The sequence below is a fragment of the Chiloscyllium plagiosum genome, chromosome 1 (assembly GCF_004010195.1).
Source record: "Chiloscyllium plagiosum isolate BGI_BamShark_2017 chromosome 1, ASM401019v2, whole genome shotgun sequence".
In the NCBI taxonomy this organism is placed as follows: domain Eukaryota; kingdom Metazoa; phylum Chordata; class Chondrichthyes; order Orectolobiformes; family Hemiscylliidae; genus Chiloscyllium; species Chiloscyllium plagiosum.
The window spans coordinates 143,809,150-143,831,033 of record NC_057710.1 but is presented as its reverse complement, the minus strand read 5'-3'; positions in this window follow the sequence as shown (position 1 = coordinate 143,831,033).

Genomic DNA, 21,884 nt, shown 5'->3' with positions numbered 1-21,884 from the left:
GAGGACCTTATGCAAAGCAATGCTGAAAATTCCTGATTTCTATTTATATGTTTGGGTTTCTTTGGGTCGGTGATGTCATTTCCTGTGATGAAGTCACTTCCTGTTCCTTTCCTCAGGGGGTGATAGATGGGGTCTAACTCGATGTGTTTGTTGGTAGAGTTCTGGTTGGAATGCTATGCTTCTAGGAATTCTCATGCATGTCTTTGTTTGGCTTGTTCTAGGATGGATGTACTGTCCCAGTCGAAGTGGTGTCCTTCCTCATCCATATGTGAAGATACTAGTGAAAGTGGGTCATGTCTTTTTGTGGCTAGTTGGTGTTCATGTATCCTTGTTTTGTGTGTGTGCGCGCGCATATGTGTGTGTCTTCTATGTTGAGACTCACGCCCCCCCCCCCCCAAAGGCAGCCTCAGTCTTGCTGTTGGTGTCCAGTCCAGCTGCCGTCTCCATTCCATTACTTCATATTGTTCTGGAGTCCTGTTGGAGAGTTATGTTGCTGCAGTGTGCTGCTGCCTAATCTCCTGAATGAGGAGTGGATTCAGCAAGTGCTTGCTGTGCCAATCCCATTGAAGTGAAGCAACAATATGTGTAGGCTTCAGCAATGCTGCAGGTCCCTTACACACAAGTGTGTGTCTGCTCAGAAACAAAACCTGAAACAGAGAGAGGGAACAACGCAGGCAGAGCGAGGAAAAAGGAAACTTCAGAAAACTCCGAGCCCCAGAGGAGAGGCATTGAATCAATTAACCGAATAATCAATTATCCGAACGAAATACTGCCTGCCTATCTCATTCGGATAATCAAAGTTCCTCTGTACTTACAACTGAGGTTCTATTTTCCAAACCTTCAATATGTTGATAATGAGAGGACAACCAGGGGAGCAATAAAACCTCCATCCTGTAATATTTACAGGAAAATACATTTGACTGAAATGCAGACTAAAAGTTAGTTAACACTCTGGCCTGGCTATGTTGGACTGTTTGTGTTCCTATGAATTAGAATTAGAATTAGAATTTTGTTTTATCGTCATATTATTGAGTACAAGGATACCGGAGGATAGTGAAAGGTATACTAAGCAGCCATTCTCAGTGCCATTTTAAGTACAACATCTTGGGTACGAAGTAGAAAAATAAAGAAAAAACTTAAAGGTTCAGCATTGCAGAGGCCCTGTTACCATTCAAATATCTGCCATCTGTGTGAGTATAAGGCCTCTCCAAAGTTAAAGCATCTATGGAACATTTTTAAACAAGAGACAACCTGCAATTAACTTTCATGCCCAGCTTCATGAACAAGTAACAGTTTACTCGTTGTCTCCTTTTATAAACAAACTGCTGCTCACAGTCCAAAGGTCACCTTTCAGCTCTCAGCTCACAGTTCACAGCTTCAAGCCTAAATTCATTAAAAAGAAAACAAAATTAACGTGGGTTCTAATGAATTGCTGTAGAAAATTGATTAATAAATATAATCTCTTTACAACTTCTATAAATGCCGTGATCACTCTGCTGAACACCAATTCAATGAAGAGACAGCACAAGCCTAAGTTTTGCAGAAACATAAACTAGAAGAGCAGCCTGTAGTGATTGTGTTTGTCTTACATCTAAACTAGGGAGTAGTTGATGGAAGTGGAACAAACGCATAATTTTGTGTTACAAAATTACTGTTAAAGCAAATTTCCCCAACTCATTTAAAAAGGGATTTCACGACCTGCTTGTGGAGGGGACCAAGCAGCAGAGAAGGAAGAAAAAAATGCCAACGTTACTTTGATGGGCCAAATGATCAGTGTCCATGCTGCAAGTTCCTAGGTTTTGATCTTTGTGTGCACTTTGCATTCACATTCACTAACCTTCTTCTCTCAGCTTCCTCTGAGCAGCAGCACATTTAGTACTCCTTTTAATTTCTGATGCTTATGAGTTCTGTAAATAACATGTCGAATAAATCATAGTTATCAGTCAATGGCATTTATGGCGAGATTTTAGCCTTCACCAGTTGATAGTATGCGCAACATTTCCGATGAAGTGCCTATTGCATGTTTAGCTTGTCAACTCCCCTAATTGCCTCCTTTCTTAGGATCTTCAGGCACCATCGTTAGCAACTCAGAAAATGTTTCACCCACCTCTCCACCACCACCACTGCCCCTTTGTTGTGTCCCCAGGTACCATGAGTAGACTTGCCAACCACATATCTTCCACACCATTGCAGAGATCCATTCTTGATTACATTGGGCTTGAAGGAACCAACACAAAAACTGCTATTTGAAAATTATTTCAGTCTGGTTCACATCAGTCTGTACCAGCTAAGTTTGACACATGAAGTACAGATCTTGACATAATTGATTTGAATTTAAATTGGTAAAATGTATTTGGAGTTACAAAAAGTGGTCTTTCTTTGATTTATCAGTCAATGGGAACTGCCACTACTTACTTGATAAATCAGTTTGTCATAAACATTGCTCATTTAATCATCTCAATACAGTCTTCCAATCACAGAATTGAATATGAATCAACCTTTGTTATCACATTGATTTTGCAATAAACTACACATTGTCATTGTGACCCATCTGATTTTGGTATCACTGGAATAGGTAAGTTCCAATTACTGTGACTCAGTTCAATACCATAATTTTCCATCATGAACTTGATCTCTTCCCTCATTTAAGTTTCTAAGAACGTTGCTTTTTGTGTGTCATTTCTCCAACATTAACATCATTTCTGGCCAAAGACTTTTTTCCTTGGCTTACTTATACAAATCAATTTATGAGTCTGTAATTGCTTTCTGAAGTCACCTCAATAGTTTTCTGGAAAATTGCATAATATTACATCTAACCTTTCAGACACCTCCATATTTTACTGGAGAGTCAACTTTAGAATTTTCAATTTTTGATTAATTGTCATATCACTCTGATATTTTTTATTTTACTCCCTACTTCTTTCACCAATGTAGACACACTCCTATCCCAACTATCCTCCATGTTATCAGACTATTTTAACATATTTACATAATACACTCACAAAGTTTTTCCTCCTCTCTGGAGTACTCACTACATAATTCACATCAAGTTTATTTTTGCTTTGGTAAAATCCAATGAACTTTGATTTTAATAGACCCCAGAGACAGGTAACAATACCAAAACTTAGGCCCCAGTGACAAAATTTTATGCATTAGCATTTTTATCTGCTTCAGCTTTCAAGATTTATGATTAAATTATTCATATATTTTTCACTGAGGAAGAAAGTAAAATACAGTGGAAGGCTGATCCACTGTCGCCGCAATCTGGTGCCATTTTCAATAGTTTTAAAAATACGACGAAAGTTGAAAGATAAAGCTGAAAGAGAGTGCATCAGTCCTCAGTCAGCTCATCATTCATGAAGCCTGCGCTACCATCCCTCTTCCACCATCTCACCACCATTTACACCACACCCAACCACTGTTGAAGTCATCACTCTTCAGGTGCCATCTTTCACAGCTGGGCTGATTCTCCTCACTGTCATCTGCTCCAGACCCACCAAAGTTAGACTCACATCCCTCAGCGCTGGGCCCATCTCATCGATGTCGCTGTGAGGCCTTTCTGCCACTGCTTTACTGGACCCAACCAATGATGAAGTCTCTGATCTTCAGGCAGCAACTTTTGTCGCTGGGTCTACCTCACCAACATCACCTCTGCTGATTTACCAGCCGCCGATTCTGATGCCAGCTCCTGTGTCGGTCCAGGTGTTCTGTGCTGGGATTCTTCACCACAACCAATGGTAAGTAAAAGGAAGAAGGTAAGTGAGTAAAATAAAGACAAAAAATGGAACGAGAAACACAGAAAAGAAAAAGTGGTTGGAGTGGATGAGCCCTGGTGCAGGAACTCCTCTTTGCCACCATCTTGTGATTGCAACATTTAAAAGGCATCTGGATGGGTATATGAATAGGAAGAGTTTGGAGGGATATGGGGCAAGTGCTGGCAGGTGGGACTAGATATGTTTGGGATATCTGGTCGGCATAGACGGGTTGGACCGAAGGGTCTGTTTCCATGCTGTACATCTCTATGACTCTATGACTCTAAGTTTCAAATCCTTGTTAGTCAACTCATTGGTTCTCTTTTTCTTGAAAGTTTACATATAATTCAAGTGCATTACTAGGTTATGAGGGAATATGCACTCATGTATATACATAAAACACTGCTGGTGCCACATTATCTTGGTAGAGATCTATGAAATAATTAAGGTTAGTGGGACAAGCTATCATTAAAAGGGATATGATTGACCTTTCAATGAACAAATCAGGTGATAGTAGGGAGTGAGATCAGTAACATGACCATCACTTTTTAAAGAAACCAATTATGAATGGGCATGTGTTTAGCCATTCTGAGATTGATCACATGGTATTCGTGCACCGGCAACTAATCAGAAGTTGTTTGCTTCTGATCATGCGCAGAGGGCAGTGACTAAAAGAGGTTAATAAACAGTGATTCTTACTGCTTCAGCGAACCATAAGAAGTCGGAAGACAGAAAAACGACATCAGTCAATGGAAAAGTATAAGAGATATGCACCCACTCAGCCAGAAACTGAGTTGATATTCCATTGTGAATTGAGTGAATCCACTGCTTTTGTTGTGGATAATTTATTCTGTAGCTGTTTCGGTAAACTTAACAAATTCTATTAAACTTGTGAAATCATAAAAGTATTTGAAAAGGGTCTTATAATAAATCCTTTAAATTGGTACTCTCCCTCAGTCAATAATAGTAATTGACTCAGCTCTTGCAATTAAAGTTAATATGAACTCCAAAAATTTGCACAGTTGTAAACCCTAATTAAAAATATACGCAAACAAACATGCTTCCTGACACTAAGGCTATAGCAACACTCAAATGGGAAACTAATACATGGCCCTTCATTGTAATACGCAAAATGACAAACATAAATTAAATATAACGATGTAACAAAGCAAAAACACTTGCTAGCTAAAGCCCAACTGGGCTTCAAACAGGCATTATAACTGGCTTTATCGTTGGAAAATGGGGTGCATATGAGTTGCAGGGTATTCCAATGGAAGTGGACACTCTCACCCATCTGACTGAGCTTGGGGAACTCCACTTGAGTGAAAGCAATTGCATAGCCTCACTCAGGACATCTCCTGATCAGAAAGACCCCAGGTCAGCCCACAGCAAAATCCCAAAACAAAGCCAAGCCTTGGCCAAATGGTTAACATTTTCTTCAAGATCTGGGCTGGCATGGCCATTGTAGTTGCTACCAGTATGCAGAATTGAGACAGCAAAAGAGTCCAGTTGGAACTAAATTGAGTAAGAGAACTCATTGGCCAGTATCATTTGTCAGGAGAGTACGGACTTGCAAAGTCAACCTATATCTGGTTTAGAATTGCTTAGCAACATCCAACTTAGAACCAATCAAAATAAATATCTGGTTAAATGGTCACCTGGTTCTAATGCAGGTCAATACCGGTGCTGCCATTTCAGTAATTGTAGAACCAGTCTTTAACAAAATCACTCTGGACTTCAACTCTTACGTTTGTGCAAGACCCCAGCCAGTCTGAGAACATATACCGGGAAGCGTTTACAGTTTAAGGGTAAAACTTCGGTTCTGGTCTCTTATGAGCTAGTTCAGTTACCAGTGATTGTAGTAAAAGGTTCAGGCCCAAGCGTGATGGGGCGAAATTGGTTGAGAAAGGTTCAGCTAGACAGGCTCAACATTTTTCAATTAGAAAATGGCTGCCTGAGTGAAGTCCTAATTAAATACCTGGATGTTTTCAAGGAAGGAGTCACCAAACCAGTCCGTTTGTGAAATGGGCAGCATATTGGTGGTGAAGCCCTTGTTGGTTTGCCCTTATAGGAATTTTGATCAAACAGTAAACCACTTTCTTCAGCTGGAGAAGGATCCAATCCCTCGCATAGAGGATTTATACACAAAACTGGCAGGGGATCTGTCCTTCACAAAGCTAGACATGAGCCATGCCTACTTGCAATTACATTTCGATGCCGATACCCAGAAGTAAACACAATTCATACCCATAAGGGTTTGTATCAATATATGAGACTGTTTTTTGGGGTATCGTCAGCTTGTGCAACTTTTCAGTGAAATATGAAGGACATTTTGCAGGGTAGACCCCAGTTTGCCATTTATCTAGATCACGTGCTAATAACAGAGAATACCAATAAGGAGCACTTAGAGACAATGTACATAGTCCTTAGATAGTTTTCCAATGAGGGTGTATGCCTTATAAGAGAAACACGTGTGTTCCAGATATCCCCCTAGTGACTTACTTGGGCTACAGAGTCGACAGGACGGGGCCACAACTGTTGGAAGATAAAGTGAAGGCAATCAAAGTTGGCCCTGACTCCCAGGTCTGTACCGGAGCTTGGGCTGGTGAATTATTAGGGAAAGTTCATACATAACCTGGTCTCCATCCAGGAAACTTCCCATAAATTCTTAAAAGGGCGCCAGCTTTGGAAATGGTCATGTAGTCAAGATGCAGCCTTCAGGGAAGTGAAGAAGCAGCTGTTGTCATCTGAGATGTTGACCCATTATGACCCCAACCAAGATCTGGTATTGACATCCCTCCCCTTATGACACTGGGGTGGTAGTCACTCAGAGATGGCTGAATAGAGAGGAACATCTAGTAGTGTATGCATCCAGGACGTTAGCTAATGCAGATCGTAAGTACACCCAGATAGAGAAAGAAGATTTGGTGGTCATGATTAGTGTCAAGAAATTCCACTAATACCTTCACAGATGTAAATTTGAAATAATAACGGACCACAAACCCCTGCTAGGTCTACCTAATTAAGACAATGTAGTGTTGCCCATATCTTCAGGTGGCATGGTGGCTCAGTGGTTAGCAATACTGCCTCTCAGCACCAGGGACCTGGATTCAATTCCAGCCTCAGGCAACTGTCTGTGTGGAGTTTGCCTATTCTCACCATGTCAGCTTGTATTTCCTTTGGGAGCTCCAGTTTCCTCCCACAGTCCAAAGATGTGCGGGTTAGGTGGATTGGCCATGCTAAATTGTCCCAATGTATCCAGGGATGTGCAGAGTTATAGGGATGGGAGGGTGGAGCGGTTGAGTCTGGGGGTGATGCTCTGAGGAGAGTTGGTGTACACTAGATTGGCCTGCTTCCACACTGTAGGGATTCTCTGAATTCAGCGATGGGCTCTAATATTAAGAGTGTATAATTACATGTTGGGACACTGAGAAGCAAATGTGGATGAATTGAGCTGCCTCCCCACTGGACAAGTCCATAACAGTTTTAAATTTTCTGGATACATTTCCAGTCATAGCTGACAATATCATACTTTGGACACAGAAAGATCTGCTGGTCCTTGGCAACACTGAAAAATGCCATCACAACCAGAATTGAAAGCTTTTTGGACTCGGAGAGACCAGATCACAGCACATTACTGTGGGGAGCAAGAGTGATTATCCCGAGTAAAGGCCACCGCCAGATACTGGTTGAGCTCCACCAGAGTCATCCAGTAGTTTTGAAAATGAAAATGTTGGTGAGAGATTGTATCTGGTGGCCTGAACTAGATGCTGACATAGTTGGGTTGATGGGGGAGTGCCCACAGCATCAAAAAGGACAAAAATTACTATCAATGGCTTCCCCACCTTCTTGGAATTGGCTGGGTCAACACTGGACTGGGTTCCATGTTGATTATGCAATTCCTTTCCAAGACTCAATGTTCTTAGTCATTGTGGACGCCCACGCAAAGTGGCTGGACATACGTAGAGTTCATTCATCAAACACGGGGACAATGACAGAAAGACTGTGAGGGGAGGGTGAAACTTTATGATTTAGATTCCCTACAGTGTAGAAACAGGCCCTTTGGCCCAACCAGTCAACAATGACCCTACGAAAAGTAACGCACCCAGACCCATTTTTCCTCTGACTAATGCACCTAACACTACGGGCAATTTAGCACCGACAATTCACCTGACCTGCACATCTTTGGATTGTGGGAGGAAACTGGAGCACCAGGAGGAAATCCACGCAGACACGGGGAGAACATGCAAACTCCACACAGACAGTTGCCCGAGGCTGGAATTGAACATGGGACCCTGGAGCTGTGAGACAGCAGTGCTAACCACTGAGCCACCATCTCGCCCCAAGAGGTATGAGCAACGCCAATGCTGGACACAAGACTCATCTCAGCAAGAGAGTTTACTTCAGGGGATGAAGTTTGCTGTAATAATTACAGGAATGGTCCTGCATGGGTAAGAGGCATAGTCGATGTGAGGTCAGATCCAGTGACATACAAAGTTCGGGTCAGTATAACGGTTCTGTAAAAGCACGTGAACCATATGAAAGTCGAAAATTCGTAAACAGTGTGGGAGCAAAATGTACACGGCTCCTCGGCCACATTTCTGACTTCTCTAGAACCCATTGGGTCGCCGTCTCCATCAAGCTTTGACGATACTTTGGAATCTGAGATGGACAAGTGGATGTTACTGCCTTGACATCTTCGCCGCCTGAAGAAGAGAATGAATTCCTTCCGAGACATTCCGGTGTCAAGGGGTAAGTACCTGCCCATTACCCATCGCCCTGTATCAGAGGCAGAGTCGGAGCGACCTGACCCAGTGCTAAAACCACTCAGGAGGATCTCCAAAAAGAAGAACCAGCCTATGTCCTCAAACTCAGAGTGGGAGGGGTGTAGTGAGAGCAATGAGGTCAGCCAGGTGGATCTCAAAGAAGGTGAGTTCCCTGATGGGGGCATTTAACTTGGTCCCATCAAGGTACCCTGCCTGACAGATAACAACATCCTGTCACTCTGAGAGCTGGCTGTAAGGAGGCTGGATTAGTGTCAAGGACTTTCCATATGTAAATAAAGGGTGACTTGGTGATGGGATACTAACCTCTGTGGAGTTATTTCAGTGGTAAACCAATGGATAAATGCCCAATCCCTTGGATGGAGGATTTATTTATAATGCTGCATTCTACTAATAGAGATAAACAAAATAGAAGGGCAACTGTGACTTGTCTCTTTATGACTATTTTTGACTTTTTTATGATTTCCTGCATATTTACCTTATATTTGTGGTATGGGTGACTAATTCTGTGACATTACAAAATCACGCAGTAATAAAGGATGAGGAAGAGCCAAGTGATTGTTTTAAAGTTGTTTATAACTATCTAATGTTGTTGTATACTACACTAAACCTGAGACGGCTTACCTTATTCTTGCCCTTTAAGCACTTTTTCCAGAATTACATATTCCTACCATACTCTCTGTCCATCACCTGCATGCAGTCCCAGCTTTGTTTTCAAGACTCAAAAGTGCAAGTCATTTAATCGTTTCTCACATGTTAGACCTCTGACACCAGAGAACAACCTCATGAACCTTTGCCTCATTTACTTGAAGTCTATCTCGTGCCTGGGGACTGGAGCTGACTGCAATAGTCAACATGTGTATTCTGCAGTTTTGGCTATGTTGTTCAGCATTCTATCCGCTTCGTTCATTGTTGTTCTGCATTACGTATCAAGTCTACTAAAACTCTGAGGTTATTTTCAGCTTGTTATTTCAACCCCATCCATTAAATATATGTGACCCCCTTTCCCTTCCTCTGTGCAAAATCGTACACTTCATGCAAGCACAACTCAAAAGGAGAACATTTGGTCATTATAACTGTTTGTATTCCAAAAGAATTTTGCATTTGTTCCCACTTCCCTATTTCTCCCTGCAAATGACTAGATTAGATTCGGTTAGTTCCCTACAGCGTGGAAACGGGCCCTTTGGCCCAACAACCTCACATCGACCCTCTGAAGAGTAACCCACCCAGACCCATTTCCCTCTGATGAATGTCCCTAACACTATGGGCAATTTAGCATGGCCAATTCACCTGACCTGCACATCTTTGGACTGTGGGAGGAAACCGGAGCACAGGAGGAAACCCATGTAGACACGGGGAGAACGTGCAAACTCCACACAGACAGTCATCTGAGGCTGGGCTCAAACTTGAATTAAATTTCTTCTGCAATTGTCCCACCCACTTACATTAATTACTATTTTCTCATCACTCTATAATTTCTAAGCAGCTTCCTCTCTTTCCAAAGTTCCTCCTTCTTCCACTTCTGCAACTTTGAACAATTTGCATTTAGTTTCATAATTAAAGCCATTGTCATAAATTTGAAACAATAGTAATCCCACATGGAGCACTGGGGCATGTCACGTACTGCATCCACTCACTGTGTTGCAATCCTGCAACAAGTGTGCATTAATATTTATCATTCAGTTTGAGTGTGCTTGCAACCTTGCTTTACCCGAGTTAATCTTCCATCACACTTCGGATTTTAACACAAAAATGAGAACAAAGCCAATGAGCTGCACTCTGCAGAGTACTAACTGTGTCGCTGTTGTTAAGATGGTGGCAAAATAATCACAAGCAGTTTGACTTCATGTCAGTAGTAAGCCTTAAGAAGCTAGAAACATCGGGAAGGGAGCAGATAATTTGGACCTTTAGTCCGTTCTGCAATCAATAAAATCTTACTTGATTTGTGGCCGCACTCTGTTTTATTTGCCTTTGCCTCTTATTCCTTAATACTTGAAGCAAACAGAAATTTGTCTATCTCAGGATAAAAACTAATAAATAGCATAACGCCAATTGACTAGTTACAAAAGAGAGTTTCAAATTTTTAACAAATGTTATGCAAACAAGTCTTTAAATTTCACCCCTGGACAGTTTGGCTGTAACTTTTAGACTATGGTCCCCAGGGCTAGAATTCTAAACTAATAGAAATAGTTTATTTCTACTGCACCAGTCAGTTAATATTTTGAAAACTTTGTTCTTGCCTGTTTGAAGTCCAAGAAATGCAACTCCAATTTGTGTAAGCTTGCTCCTGTAAATAGACCTTTAGGGTCTATGTATCAATTTAGTGAATTTACATTACATGCCCTTCAAGTCCTTCATTCTCAGATTTCTCGAAGGACATCTACAATATACTTAAAACAAGGCTTTCTTCAGCTTACAATGTGTGGCACTGGAAAAGCACAGCAGGTCAGGCAACATCCAAAGGGTAAGAGAGTCTGCAATCCTCACTTTCTCCTTTGTTCAGCTTCAGTCTGAATTCTACTCTTTGCACTGGATAGACAGGCCATACTTCATTAGACATTTTGATTATATTCTGTACCTATTCATGATATTTTAATGATTTGTGCACTTGAACCCCAACTCTCCTTCACCTTCTGCTTTTCCAAGTTGTTCACCTTTTAGAAGATGTCACATTCTATCCTTTCAGATACGAAGTGGGTAACCTCAGATGAATCAACATTCTCATCTACTTACTGTTGTTCAGCCCATTTACTTCTCTTATCAATATTTCCTTATAACATTATAATTTCATCTGAATTGCTGACAGTGCCAACTATCTACATGTCATCAGCAAATTTGGATTTGTGACTTCGGATTTCACCATTTGAGTTGTTGGTAAACATGCCAATGAGGTTAACGCTGAATACATCTACTTGCAAGGCACCATGGGCTGGATTCTGGGGTCAACAACTGATGTAGTTCTGGGTCCTAACCCCACCTTGGACCAATTGGCCAATGAATGACCAAGATGCATCTTGCTAATTGACTGTGTGTGTGGGATTGCAATTCATGTGAGTGGGCTTATCTAGCAGGACAGGTTCCATACCTATATGTCGCTGTCGCAGGAGGGAGACATGGACATCACATGGGACGATGTTGAAGAGGAAGTTAGGAAGATAAGTTGGGCATTCCTGATAGACAGGAAGAAGTGAGAGTTGCAGAAGAAATTTAATTCAAGTTCGAGCCCAGCCTCAGATGACGGTCTGTGTGGAGTTTGCACATTCTCCCCATGTCTGCGTGGGTTTCCTCCTGTGCTCCGGTTTCCTCCCACAGTCCAAAGATGTGCAGGTCAGGTGAATTGGCCATGCTAAATTGCCCATAGTGTTAGGGCTATTCGTCAGAGGGAAATGGGTCTGGGTGGGTTACTCTTCAGAGGGTCGATGTGAAGTTGTTGGGCCAAAGGGCCCGTTTCCACGCTGTAGGGAACTAACCGAATCTAATCTAGTCATTTGCAGGGGGAAATGCTGTGAGGAAAGAACAGGGAAATGGGAACAAATGCAAAATTCTTTTGGAATACAAACAGTTATAATGACCAAATGTTCTCCTTTTGAGTTGTGCTTGCATGAAGTGTACAATTTTGCACAGAGGAAGGGAAAAGGGGTCACATATATTTAATGGATGGGGTTGAAATAACAAGCTGAAAATAACCTCAGAGTTTTAGTAGACTTGATACGTAATGCAGAACAACAATGAACGAAGCGGATAGAATGCTGAACAACATAGCCAAAACTGCAGAATACACATGTTGACTATTGCAGTCAGCTCCAGTGCCCAGGCACGAGATAGACTTCAAGTAAATGAGGCAAAGGTTCATGAGGTTGTTCTCTGGTGTCAGAGGTCTAACATGTGAGAAACGATTAAATGACTTGCACTTTTGAGTCTTGAAAACAAAGCTGGGACTGCATGCAGGTGATGGACAGAGAGTATGGTAGGAATATGTAATTCTGGAAAAAGTGCTTAAAGGGCAAGAATAAGATAAGCCGTCTCAGGTTTAGTGTAGTATACAACAACATTAGATAGTTATAAACAACTTTAAAACAATCACTTGGCTCTTCCTCATCCTTGATTACTGCGTGATTTTGTAATGTCACAGAATTAGTCACCCATACCACAAATATAAGGTAAATATGCAGGAAATCATAAAAAAGTCAAAAATAGTCATAAAGAGACAAGTCACAGTTGCCCTTCTATTTTGTTTATCTCTATTAGTAGAATGCAGCATTATAAATAAATCCTCCATCCAAGGGATTGGGCATTTATCCATTGGTTTACCACTGAAATAACTCCACAGAGGTTGGTATCCCATCACCAAGTCACCCTTTATTTACATGTGGAAAGTCCTTGACACTAATCCAGCTTCCTTACAGCCAGCTCTCAGAGTGACAGGATGTTGTTATCTGTCAGGCAGGGTACCTTGATGGGACCAAGTTAAATGCCCCCATCAGGGAACTCACCTTCTATGAGATCCACCTGGCTGACCTCATTGCTCTCACTACATCCCTCCCACTCTGAGTTTGAGGACATAGGCTGGTTCTTCTTTTTGGATGTTCCTCTCTATTCAGCCATCTCTGAGTGACTACCACCCCAGTGTCAAAAGGGGAGGGATGTCAATACCAGATCTTGGTTGGGGTCATAATGGGTCAACATCTCAGATGACAACAGCTGCTTCTTCACTTCCCTGAAGGCTGAGTCTTGACTACATGACCATTTCCAAAGCTGGCGCCCTTTTAAGAATTTATGGGAAGTTTCCTGGATGGAGACCAGGTAATGTATGAACTTTTCCTAATAATTCACCAGCCCAAGCTCCAGTACAGACCTGGGAGTCAGGGCCAACTTTGATTGCCTTCACTTTATCTTGAAGAAGATTCCTGAAGAAGGGCTTATGCCCGAAATGTCGATTCTCCTGTTCCTTGGATGCTGCCTGACCTGCTGCGCTTTTCCAGCAACACATTTTCAGTTCACTTTATCTTCCAACAGTTGTGGCCCGGTCCTGTCGACTCTGCAGTGTTGGGGGAGTGAGCAGGCTGATTCCTGCAGTGTTGTGGAATGAGCAGGCTGATTCCACAGTGTTGGGGAGTGAGCAGGCTTATTTCCGCAGTGCAGGGGGAGTGGGTAGACTGATTCCCGCAGTGTGCTGGGAGTGAGCAGGCTGATTCCCATACTGTTGTGCAGTGAGCAGGCTGATTCAGCTTACTCGCTCACCCAAAACTGTGGGAATCAGCCTGCTCACTCCCCCAACACTGCGGGAATTAGCCTGCTCACTCCCCACATCACTGCAGGAATCAGCCTGCACAATCCCCCAACATTGCGAGAATTAGTCTGCTTATTCACCAACACTGCGGGAATCAGTCTGCTCACTCCCCCAACCCTGTGGGAATCAGCCTGCTCACTCCCAAAACATTGGGGGAATCAGGCTGCTCACTCCCACAACACAGCAGGAATCTGTCTGCCCGCTCCCAAAAGACTGCAGAAATAAGCCTACTCACTCCCCCAACATTGCGGGAAACAGCCTGTTCACTCGCCCCAACATTGCAGGAATCAGCCTGCGCACTCCCACAACACAGCGGGAATCTGGCTGCTTGCTCCCAAAACACTGCGGGAATCAGCCTTGTCACTCCCCCAACAATGCAGGAATCGGAATGCTCACTCTCCCAACACTGCAGGAATTAGCCTGCTCACTCCCCCAACACTGCAGGAATTAGCCTGCTCACTCCCCCAACACTGTGGAAATCTGGCAGCTCACTCTCCCAACATTGTGGGAATAGGCCTGCTCACTCCCCCAACACTGCAGGAATTAGCCTGCTCACTCCCCCAACACTGCAGGAATTAGCCTGCTCACTCCCCCAACACTGTGGGAATCTGCCTGCTCACTCTCCCAACAATGCAGGAATCAGCATACTCACTCACCCAACATTGTGGGAATCAGTCTACTCACTCCCCTAACAATGTGGGAATCAGACTGGTCATTCCCCCAAATCTGCGGGAATCTGCCAACGCACTCACCCAACATTGTGGGAATCAGCCTGCCCACTCCCCCAAATATGTGGGAATCAGCCTACTCACTCACCCAACATTGTGGGAATCAACCTACTCACCCAACATTGTGGGAATCAGCCTGCTCACTCCCCCAACATTTTGGGAACCAGTCTGCTCACTCCACCAACACTGTGGAAGTCTGCCTGCTCACTCCCACAACACAGCGGGAATCTGGCTGCTCACTCCCAAAACACTGCGGGAATCCACCTGCTCACTCGCCGAACACTGCAGGAATCAGCCTCGTCACTCCCCCAACACTATAGGATTCGGACTGCTCACTCCCACAACACTGCGGGAATCAGCTTACTCTCTCACCCAACACTGCGGAAATCAGCCTGCTCACTCCCCCAACACTGCGGGAACCAGACGGCTCACTCCCTCAACACTGCGGGAATCAGCCTGCTCTCTCCCCCAACACTGTGGGAACCAGACTGCTCACTCCCCCAACACTGCGGGAATAAGCCTAATCCCTCACTCAACATTGTAGGAATCATCCAGCTCACTCCCCCACCACTGCTCGAATCAGCCTGCTCACTCCCCCAACGCTGCGGAAATCAGCTTACTCTCTCACCCAACACTGCGGGAATCAGCCTGCACAATCCCCCAACAGTGCAGGAATCAGCTTACTCTCTCACCCAACACTGCGGGAATCAGCCTGCTCACTCCCCAAATGCTGCAGGAATCAGCTTACTCTCTTACCCAACACTGCGGGAATCAGCCTGCTCATTCACCAACACAGCGGGAATCAGCCTGCTCACTCCCCCTACACTGCAGGAATCAGACTGGTCATTCCCCCAAATCTGCGGGAATCCGCCAACTCACACCCCCAACATTGCAGGAATCAGCCTACTCACTCACCCAACACTGCGGGAATCCACCTGCTCACTCGCCGAACACTGCAGAAATAAGCCTTGTCACTCCCCCAACAATGCAGGATTCGGACTGCTCACTCCCACAACACTGCGGGAATCAGCCGGCTCACTCCTACAACACTGCGGGAATAAGCCTACTCACTTCCGAACATTGTGGGAATCAGGCCGCTCACTCCCCCAACACTGTAGGAATTAGTCTGCTCACTCCCCCAATACTGCGGGAATCAAATTGCTCATTCCCCCATCACTGCGGGAATCAACCTACTCACTCACCCAACACTGTGGGAATAGGCCTGCTCACTCTCACAACTCTGCTGGAAACAGCCTGCTCACTCCCAGCACACAAATAGAATCAGCCTTCACACTCCCCCATCGCTACGGGAATTAGTCTGCTCACTCTCCCAACACTGCAGGAATTAGTCTGCTCACTCTCCCAACACTGCAGGAATTAGTCTGCTCACTCCACCACACTGCAGGAATTAGTCTGCTCACTCCCCCAACACTGCAGGAATTAGTCTGCTCACTCCCCCAACACTGCAGGAATTAGTCTGCTCACTCTCCCAACACTGTGGGAATCAGTCTGCTCACTCCTCCAACTCTGCGGGAATCAGCTTACTCCCTCACCCAACATTGTGGGAATCTGCCTGCTCACTCCCCCAACACTGCAGGAATCAAATTGCTCATTCCCCTATCATTGCGGGAATCAGCCTACTCACTCTCCCAACACTGTGGGAATAGGCCTGCTCACTCTCACAACTCTGCTGGAAACAGCCTGCTTACTCCCAGCACACAAAGAGAATCAGCCTTCACACTCCCCCATCACTAGGGGAATTAGCCTGCTCACTCCCCCAACACTGCGGAAATCAGCCTGCTCACTCCCCAAACACTGCGGGAATTAGTCTGCTCACTCTCCCAACACTGTGGGAATCTGCCTGCTCACTCTCCCAACAATGCAGGAACCAGCATACTCACTCACCCAACATTGTGGGAATCAGCCTACTCACTCCCCTATCACTGCGGGAATCAGACTGGTCATTCCCCCAAATCTGCAGGAATCCGCCAACTCACTCACCCAACATTGTGGGAATCATGCTGCTCACTCCCCCAACACTGCTGGAACCAGCATGTTCAATCCCCCAACATTGCAGGAATCAGCCTGCGCACTCCCACAACACAGCGGGAATCTGGCTGCTCACTTCCACAACACTGCGGGAATCAGCCGGCTCACTCCTCCAACACTGCGGGAATAAGCCTACTCACTCCCGAACATTGTGGGGATCAGCCTACTCACTCCCCCAACACTGCAGGAATTAGTCTTATCACTCTCCCAACACTGTGGGAATCAGCCTGCTCACTCCCCCAACACTGCGGGAATCAGTCTGCTAACTCTCCAACGCTACGGGAATCAGCTTACTCTCTCACCCAACACTGCGGAAATCAGCCTGCTCACTCCTCAACACTGCGGGACTCAGCCTGCTCTCTCCCCCAACACTGCGGGAACCAGACTGCTCACTCCCCCAGCACTGCAGGAATCAGCCTAATCCATCACTCAACATTGTAGGAATCATCCAGCTCACTCCCCCACCACTGCTCGAATCAGCCTGCTCACTCCCCCAACGCTGCAGGAATCAGCTTACTCTCTCACCCAACACTGCGGGAATAAGCCTGCACAATCCCACAACACTGCGAGAATTAGCCTGCTCATTCACCAACACTGCGGGAATCAGCCTCGTCACTCCCATAACACTGTGTGAATCAGCCGGCTCACTCCCCAACATTGTGGGAATCAGCCTGCTCACTCCCCCAACACTGCGGGAATCAGCCGGCTCACTCCCCCAACACTGCGGGAATCAGCCTGATCACTCTCCAACATTGTGGGAATCAGCCTGCTCACTCCCCCAATACTGTTGGAATCAGCCTGCTCACTCCCCCAACACTGCGGGAATCAGTCTGCTCATTCCCCCAACACTGCGGGAATAAGCCTACTCACTCCCCAACATTGTGTGAAATAGCCTGCTCACTCCACCAAAACTGCAGGAATCAGTCTGCTCACTCCCGCAACACAACGGGAATCTGCCTGCCCACTCCCAAAACACTGCGGAAATCAGCCTGCTCACTCCCCCAATACTGCTGGAATCTGCCTGCTTATTCACCAACACTGTGAGAATCATCCTGCTCACTCCACAAACACTGCAGGAATCAATCTACTCACTCTCCCAACATTGAGGGAATAGGCCTGCTCAATCCCCCAACACTGAGGGAATAGGCCTGCTCACTCCCCCAACTCGGTGGGCATCTGTCTGCTCACTCCTGCACCACTGCGGGAATCAGCCTGCTCAAACCCCAAACACTGCGATAATCAGCCTGCTCACTCACTGCAACACTACAAGAATCAGCCTGCTCACTCCCACAACATTGTGGGAATAAGCCTACTCACTCCCCCAACACTGCAGGATTCAGCATACTCACCCAGCACACTGCAGGAATCAGCCTGCTCACTCCCCCAACACTGCAGGATTCAGGATACTCACTCGCAGCATACTGCAGGAATCAGCCTGCTCACTCCCCCAACATTGTGGGAATCAGCCTGCTCAATCCCCCAACACTGCGGGAATCAGACTGCTCACTCCCACAACACTGCGGGAATCAGCCTGCTCAATCCCCCAACACTGCAGGAATCAGCCTGCTCAATCCCCCAACACTGCGGGAATCAGCCTGCTCACTCCCACAACACTGCGGGAATCAGACTGCTCACACCCACAACACTGCGGGAATCAGCCTGCTCAATCCCCCAACACTGCGGGAATCAGCCTGCTCACTCCCACAACACTGCTGGAATCCGCCAGCACACTCCCACAACACAACGGGAATTAGCCTGCTCACTCCCAAAACATACGGGAATCAGCCTGCTCACTCCCCCAACACTGCAGGATTCAGCCTGCTCATTCTCCCAACACTGCAGGAATCGGACTGCTCACTCCCCCAACACTGTGGGTATCAGCCAGCACATTGACCCAATGCTATGGGAATCAGTATACTCACTCCCCCATTACTGTGGGAATTAGACTGTTCACTCGACCAGCAATACGGGAATCAGCCTGCTCACTCCTCCAACACTGCAGGATTAAACATACTCACTACAGGCACACTGCAGGAATCAGCAATTCACTCACTGCACAGTATGGGAATCAGCCTGCTCAGTCTACCAACACTGTGGGAATCAGTCTGCCCACTCCAAAAACAAAGTGGTAATCAGTTTACTCACTCCCCCAACACTGCAGGAAAAATCTTGCTCACTCCCCCAGCATTCCGGGAATCAGCCTGCTCACTCCGCCAACTCTGCGGGAATCAGCCAGCTCACTCACTCCGCCAACTCTGCGGGAATCAGCCAGCTCACTCCCGCAACACAGCGGGAATCAGCCAGCTCACTCCCGCAACACAGCGGGAATCAGCCTTCTCACTCCCCCAACACTGCAGGAATCAGCCTGTTCACTCCCATAACACCGTGGGAATAATCATGCTCACTCCCCCAATACTGCGGGAAGCATCCTGCTCACTCCCCCAACACTGTGGGAATCATCTGCTCACTCCCCATACAGTACGGGAATCAGTCTGCTCACTCCCCCAACACTGCGGGAATCAGCCTGCTCACACCCAGCACACTGCGGGATTTAGCCTGCCCTCTCCCCAAAGCTTGCGGGAATCAGCCTGCTCACTCCACCAACACTGTGGGTATCAGCCAGTGCATGACCCAATGCTAAGGGAATCGGTATACTCACTCCGCCAACACTGCAGGAATCCGCCTGCACACTCCCACAACACTACGGGAATGAGCCTGCTCACTCCCCCAACACTGCAGGAATCAGCCTGCTCTCTCCCCCAATACTGCAGGAATCAGCCTGTTCACTCACATAACATCGTGGGTATAATCATGCTCACTCCCCCAATACTGCGGGAAGCATCCTGCTCACTCCCCCAACACTGTGGGAATCATCTGCTCACTCCCCATACAGTACGGGAATCAGTCTGCTCACTCCCCCAACACTGCGGGAATCAGCCTGCTCACACCCAGCACACTGCGGGATTTAGCCTGCCCTCTCCCCAAACATTGCGGGAATCAGCCTGCTCACTCCCCCAACACTGTGGGAATCATCTGCTCACTCCCCATACAGTACGGGAATCAGTCTGCTCACTCCCCCAACACTGCGGGAATCAGCCTGCTCACACCCAGCACACTGCGGGATTTAGCCTGCCCTCTCCCCAAAGCTTGCGGGAATCAGCCTGCTCACTCCACCAACACTGTGGGTATCAGCCAGTGCATGACCCAATGCTATGGGAATCAGTATACTCACTCCGCCAACACTGCAGGAATCCGCCTGCACACTCCCACAACACTACGGGAATGAGCCTGCTCACTCCCCCAACACTGCAGGAATCAGCCTGCTCTCTCCCCCAATACTGCAGGAATCAGCCTGTTCACTCACATAACATCGTGGGTATAATCATGCTCACTCCCCCAATACTGCGGGAAGCATCCTGCTCACTCCCCCAACACTGTGGGAATCATCTGCTCACTCCCCATACAGTACGGGAATCAGTCTGCTCACTCCCCCAACACTGCGGGAATCAGCCTGCTCACACCCAGCACACTGCGGGATTTAGCCTGCCCTCTCCCCAAAGCTTGCGGGAATCAGCCTGCTCACTCCCCCAACACTGTGGGAATCATCTGCTCACTCCCCATACAGTACGGGAATCAGTCTGCTCACTCCCCCAACACTGCGGGAATCAGCCTGCTCACACCCAGCACACTGCGGGATTTAGCCTGCCCTCTCCCCAAAGCTTGCGGGAATCAGCCTGCTCACTCCCCCAACACTGTGGGAATCATCTGCTCACTCCCCATACAGTACGGGAATCAGTCTGCTCACTCCCCCAACACTGCGGGAATCAGCCTGCTCACACCCAGCACACTGCGGGATTTAGCCTGCCCTCTCCCCAAAGCTTGCGGGAATCAGCCTGCTCACTCCACCAACACTGTGGGTATCAGCCAGTGCATGACCCAATGCTATGGGAATCAGTATACTCACTCCGCCAACACTGCAGGAATCCGCCTGCACACTCCCACAACACTACGGGAATGAGCCTGCTCACTCCCCCAACACTGCAGGAATCAGCCTGCTCTCTCCCCCAATACTGCAGGAATCAGCCTGTTCACTCACATAACATCGTGGGTATAATCATGCACACTGCGGGAATCAGGCTGCTTACACCACCAACACTGCTGGAATCAGCCTACTCACTCACCAACATTGCAGGAATCAGCCTGCTCTCTCCCCCAACACTATGGGAATCAGCCTGCACACACCACCAAAACTGCGGTAATCAGAATGCTCACTCCCCCAATGCAGAGGGAGTCAGCCTGCTCACTTCCACAACACTTCGGGAATCAGCCTTCTCACTCCCCTAACACTGCGGGAATCAGTCTGCTCACTCCTCAATACTGCAGGAATCAGCTGGCTCACTCCCCCAACATTGCGGGAATCAGGCTGCTCACTCACCCAACACTGCGGGAATCAGCTTGCTCACTCATCAACATTGAGGTAATCAGCCTGCTAACTCCCTGAACACTACGGGAATCAGCCTGCTCACTCCTCCAACACTGCGGGATTCAGCCTGGTCACTCCCCCCACACTGCGGGAATCAGCCTCCTCACATCACCCAGTACCGCAGGAATCAGCCTGCTCACATCAACCAACACTGCGGGAATCAGCCTGCTCACTGCCCCAACATTGAATGAATCACCCTGCTCACTCCCCCAAAGCTGCGGAGATCAGCCTGCTCTCTCCTGCATCATTGCGTGAATCAGTCTGCTCACTCCCCACAACACTGTGGGAATCAGCCAGCTCTCTCCACAACATTGCGGGAATCAGTCTGCTCACTCCCCACAACACTGCGGGAATCAGTCTGCTCACTCCCCACAACACTGCGGGAATCAATCTGCTCACTCCCCACAACACTGCGGGAATCAGTCTGCTCACTCCCCACAAGACTGCGGGAATCAGTCTGCTCACTCCCCCAACACTGCGGGCGTCAGTCTGCTCACTCCCCCAACACTGTGGGAATCAGCCTGCTCTCTCCCCCAACACAGCGGGAATCAGTCTGCTCACTCCCCCAGCACTACCGGAATCAGACTGCTCACTCCCCCAACACTGCGGGAATCAGCCTGCTCTCTCCCCCAACACTGCAGGAATCAGTCTGCTCACTCCCACAACACTGTGGGAATCAGCCAGCTCTCTCCACAACATTGCGGGAATCAGTCTGCTCACTCCCCACAAGACTGCGGGAATCAGTCTGCTCACTCCCCACAAGACTGCGGGAATCAGTCTGCTCACTCCCCACAAGAC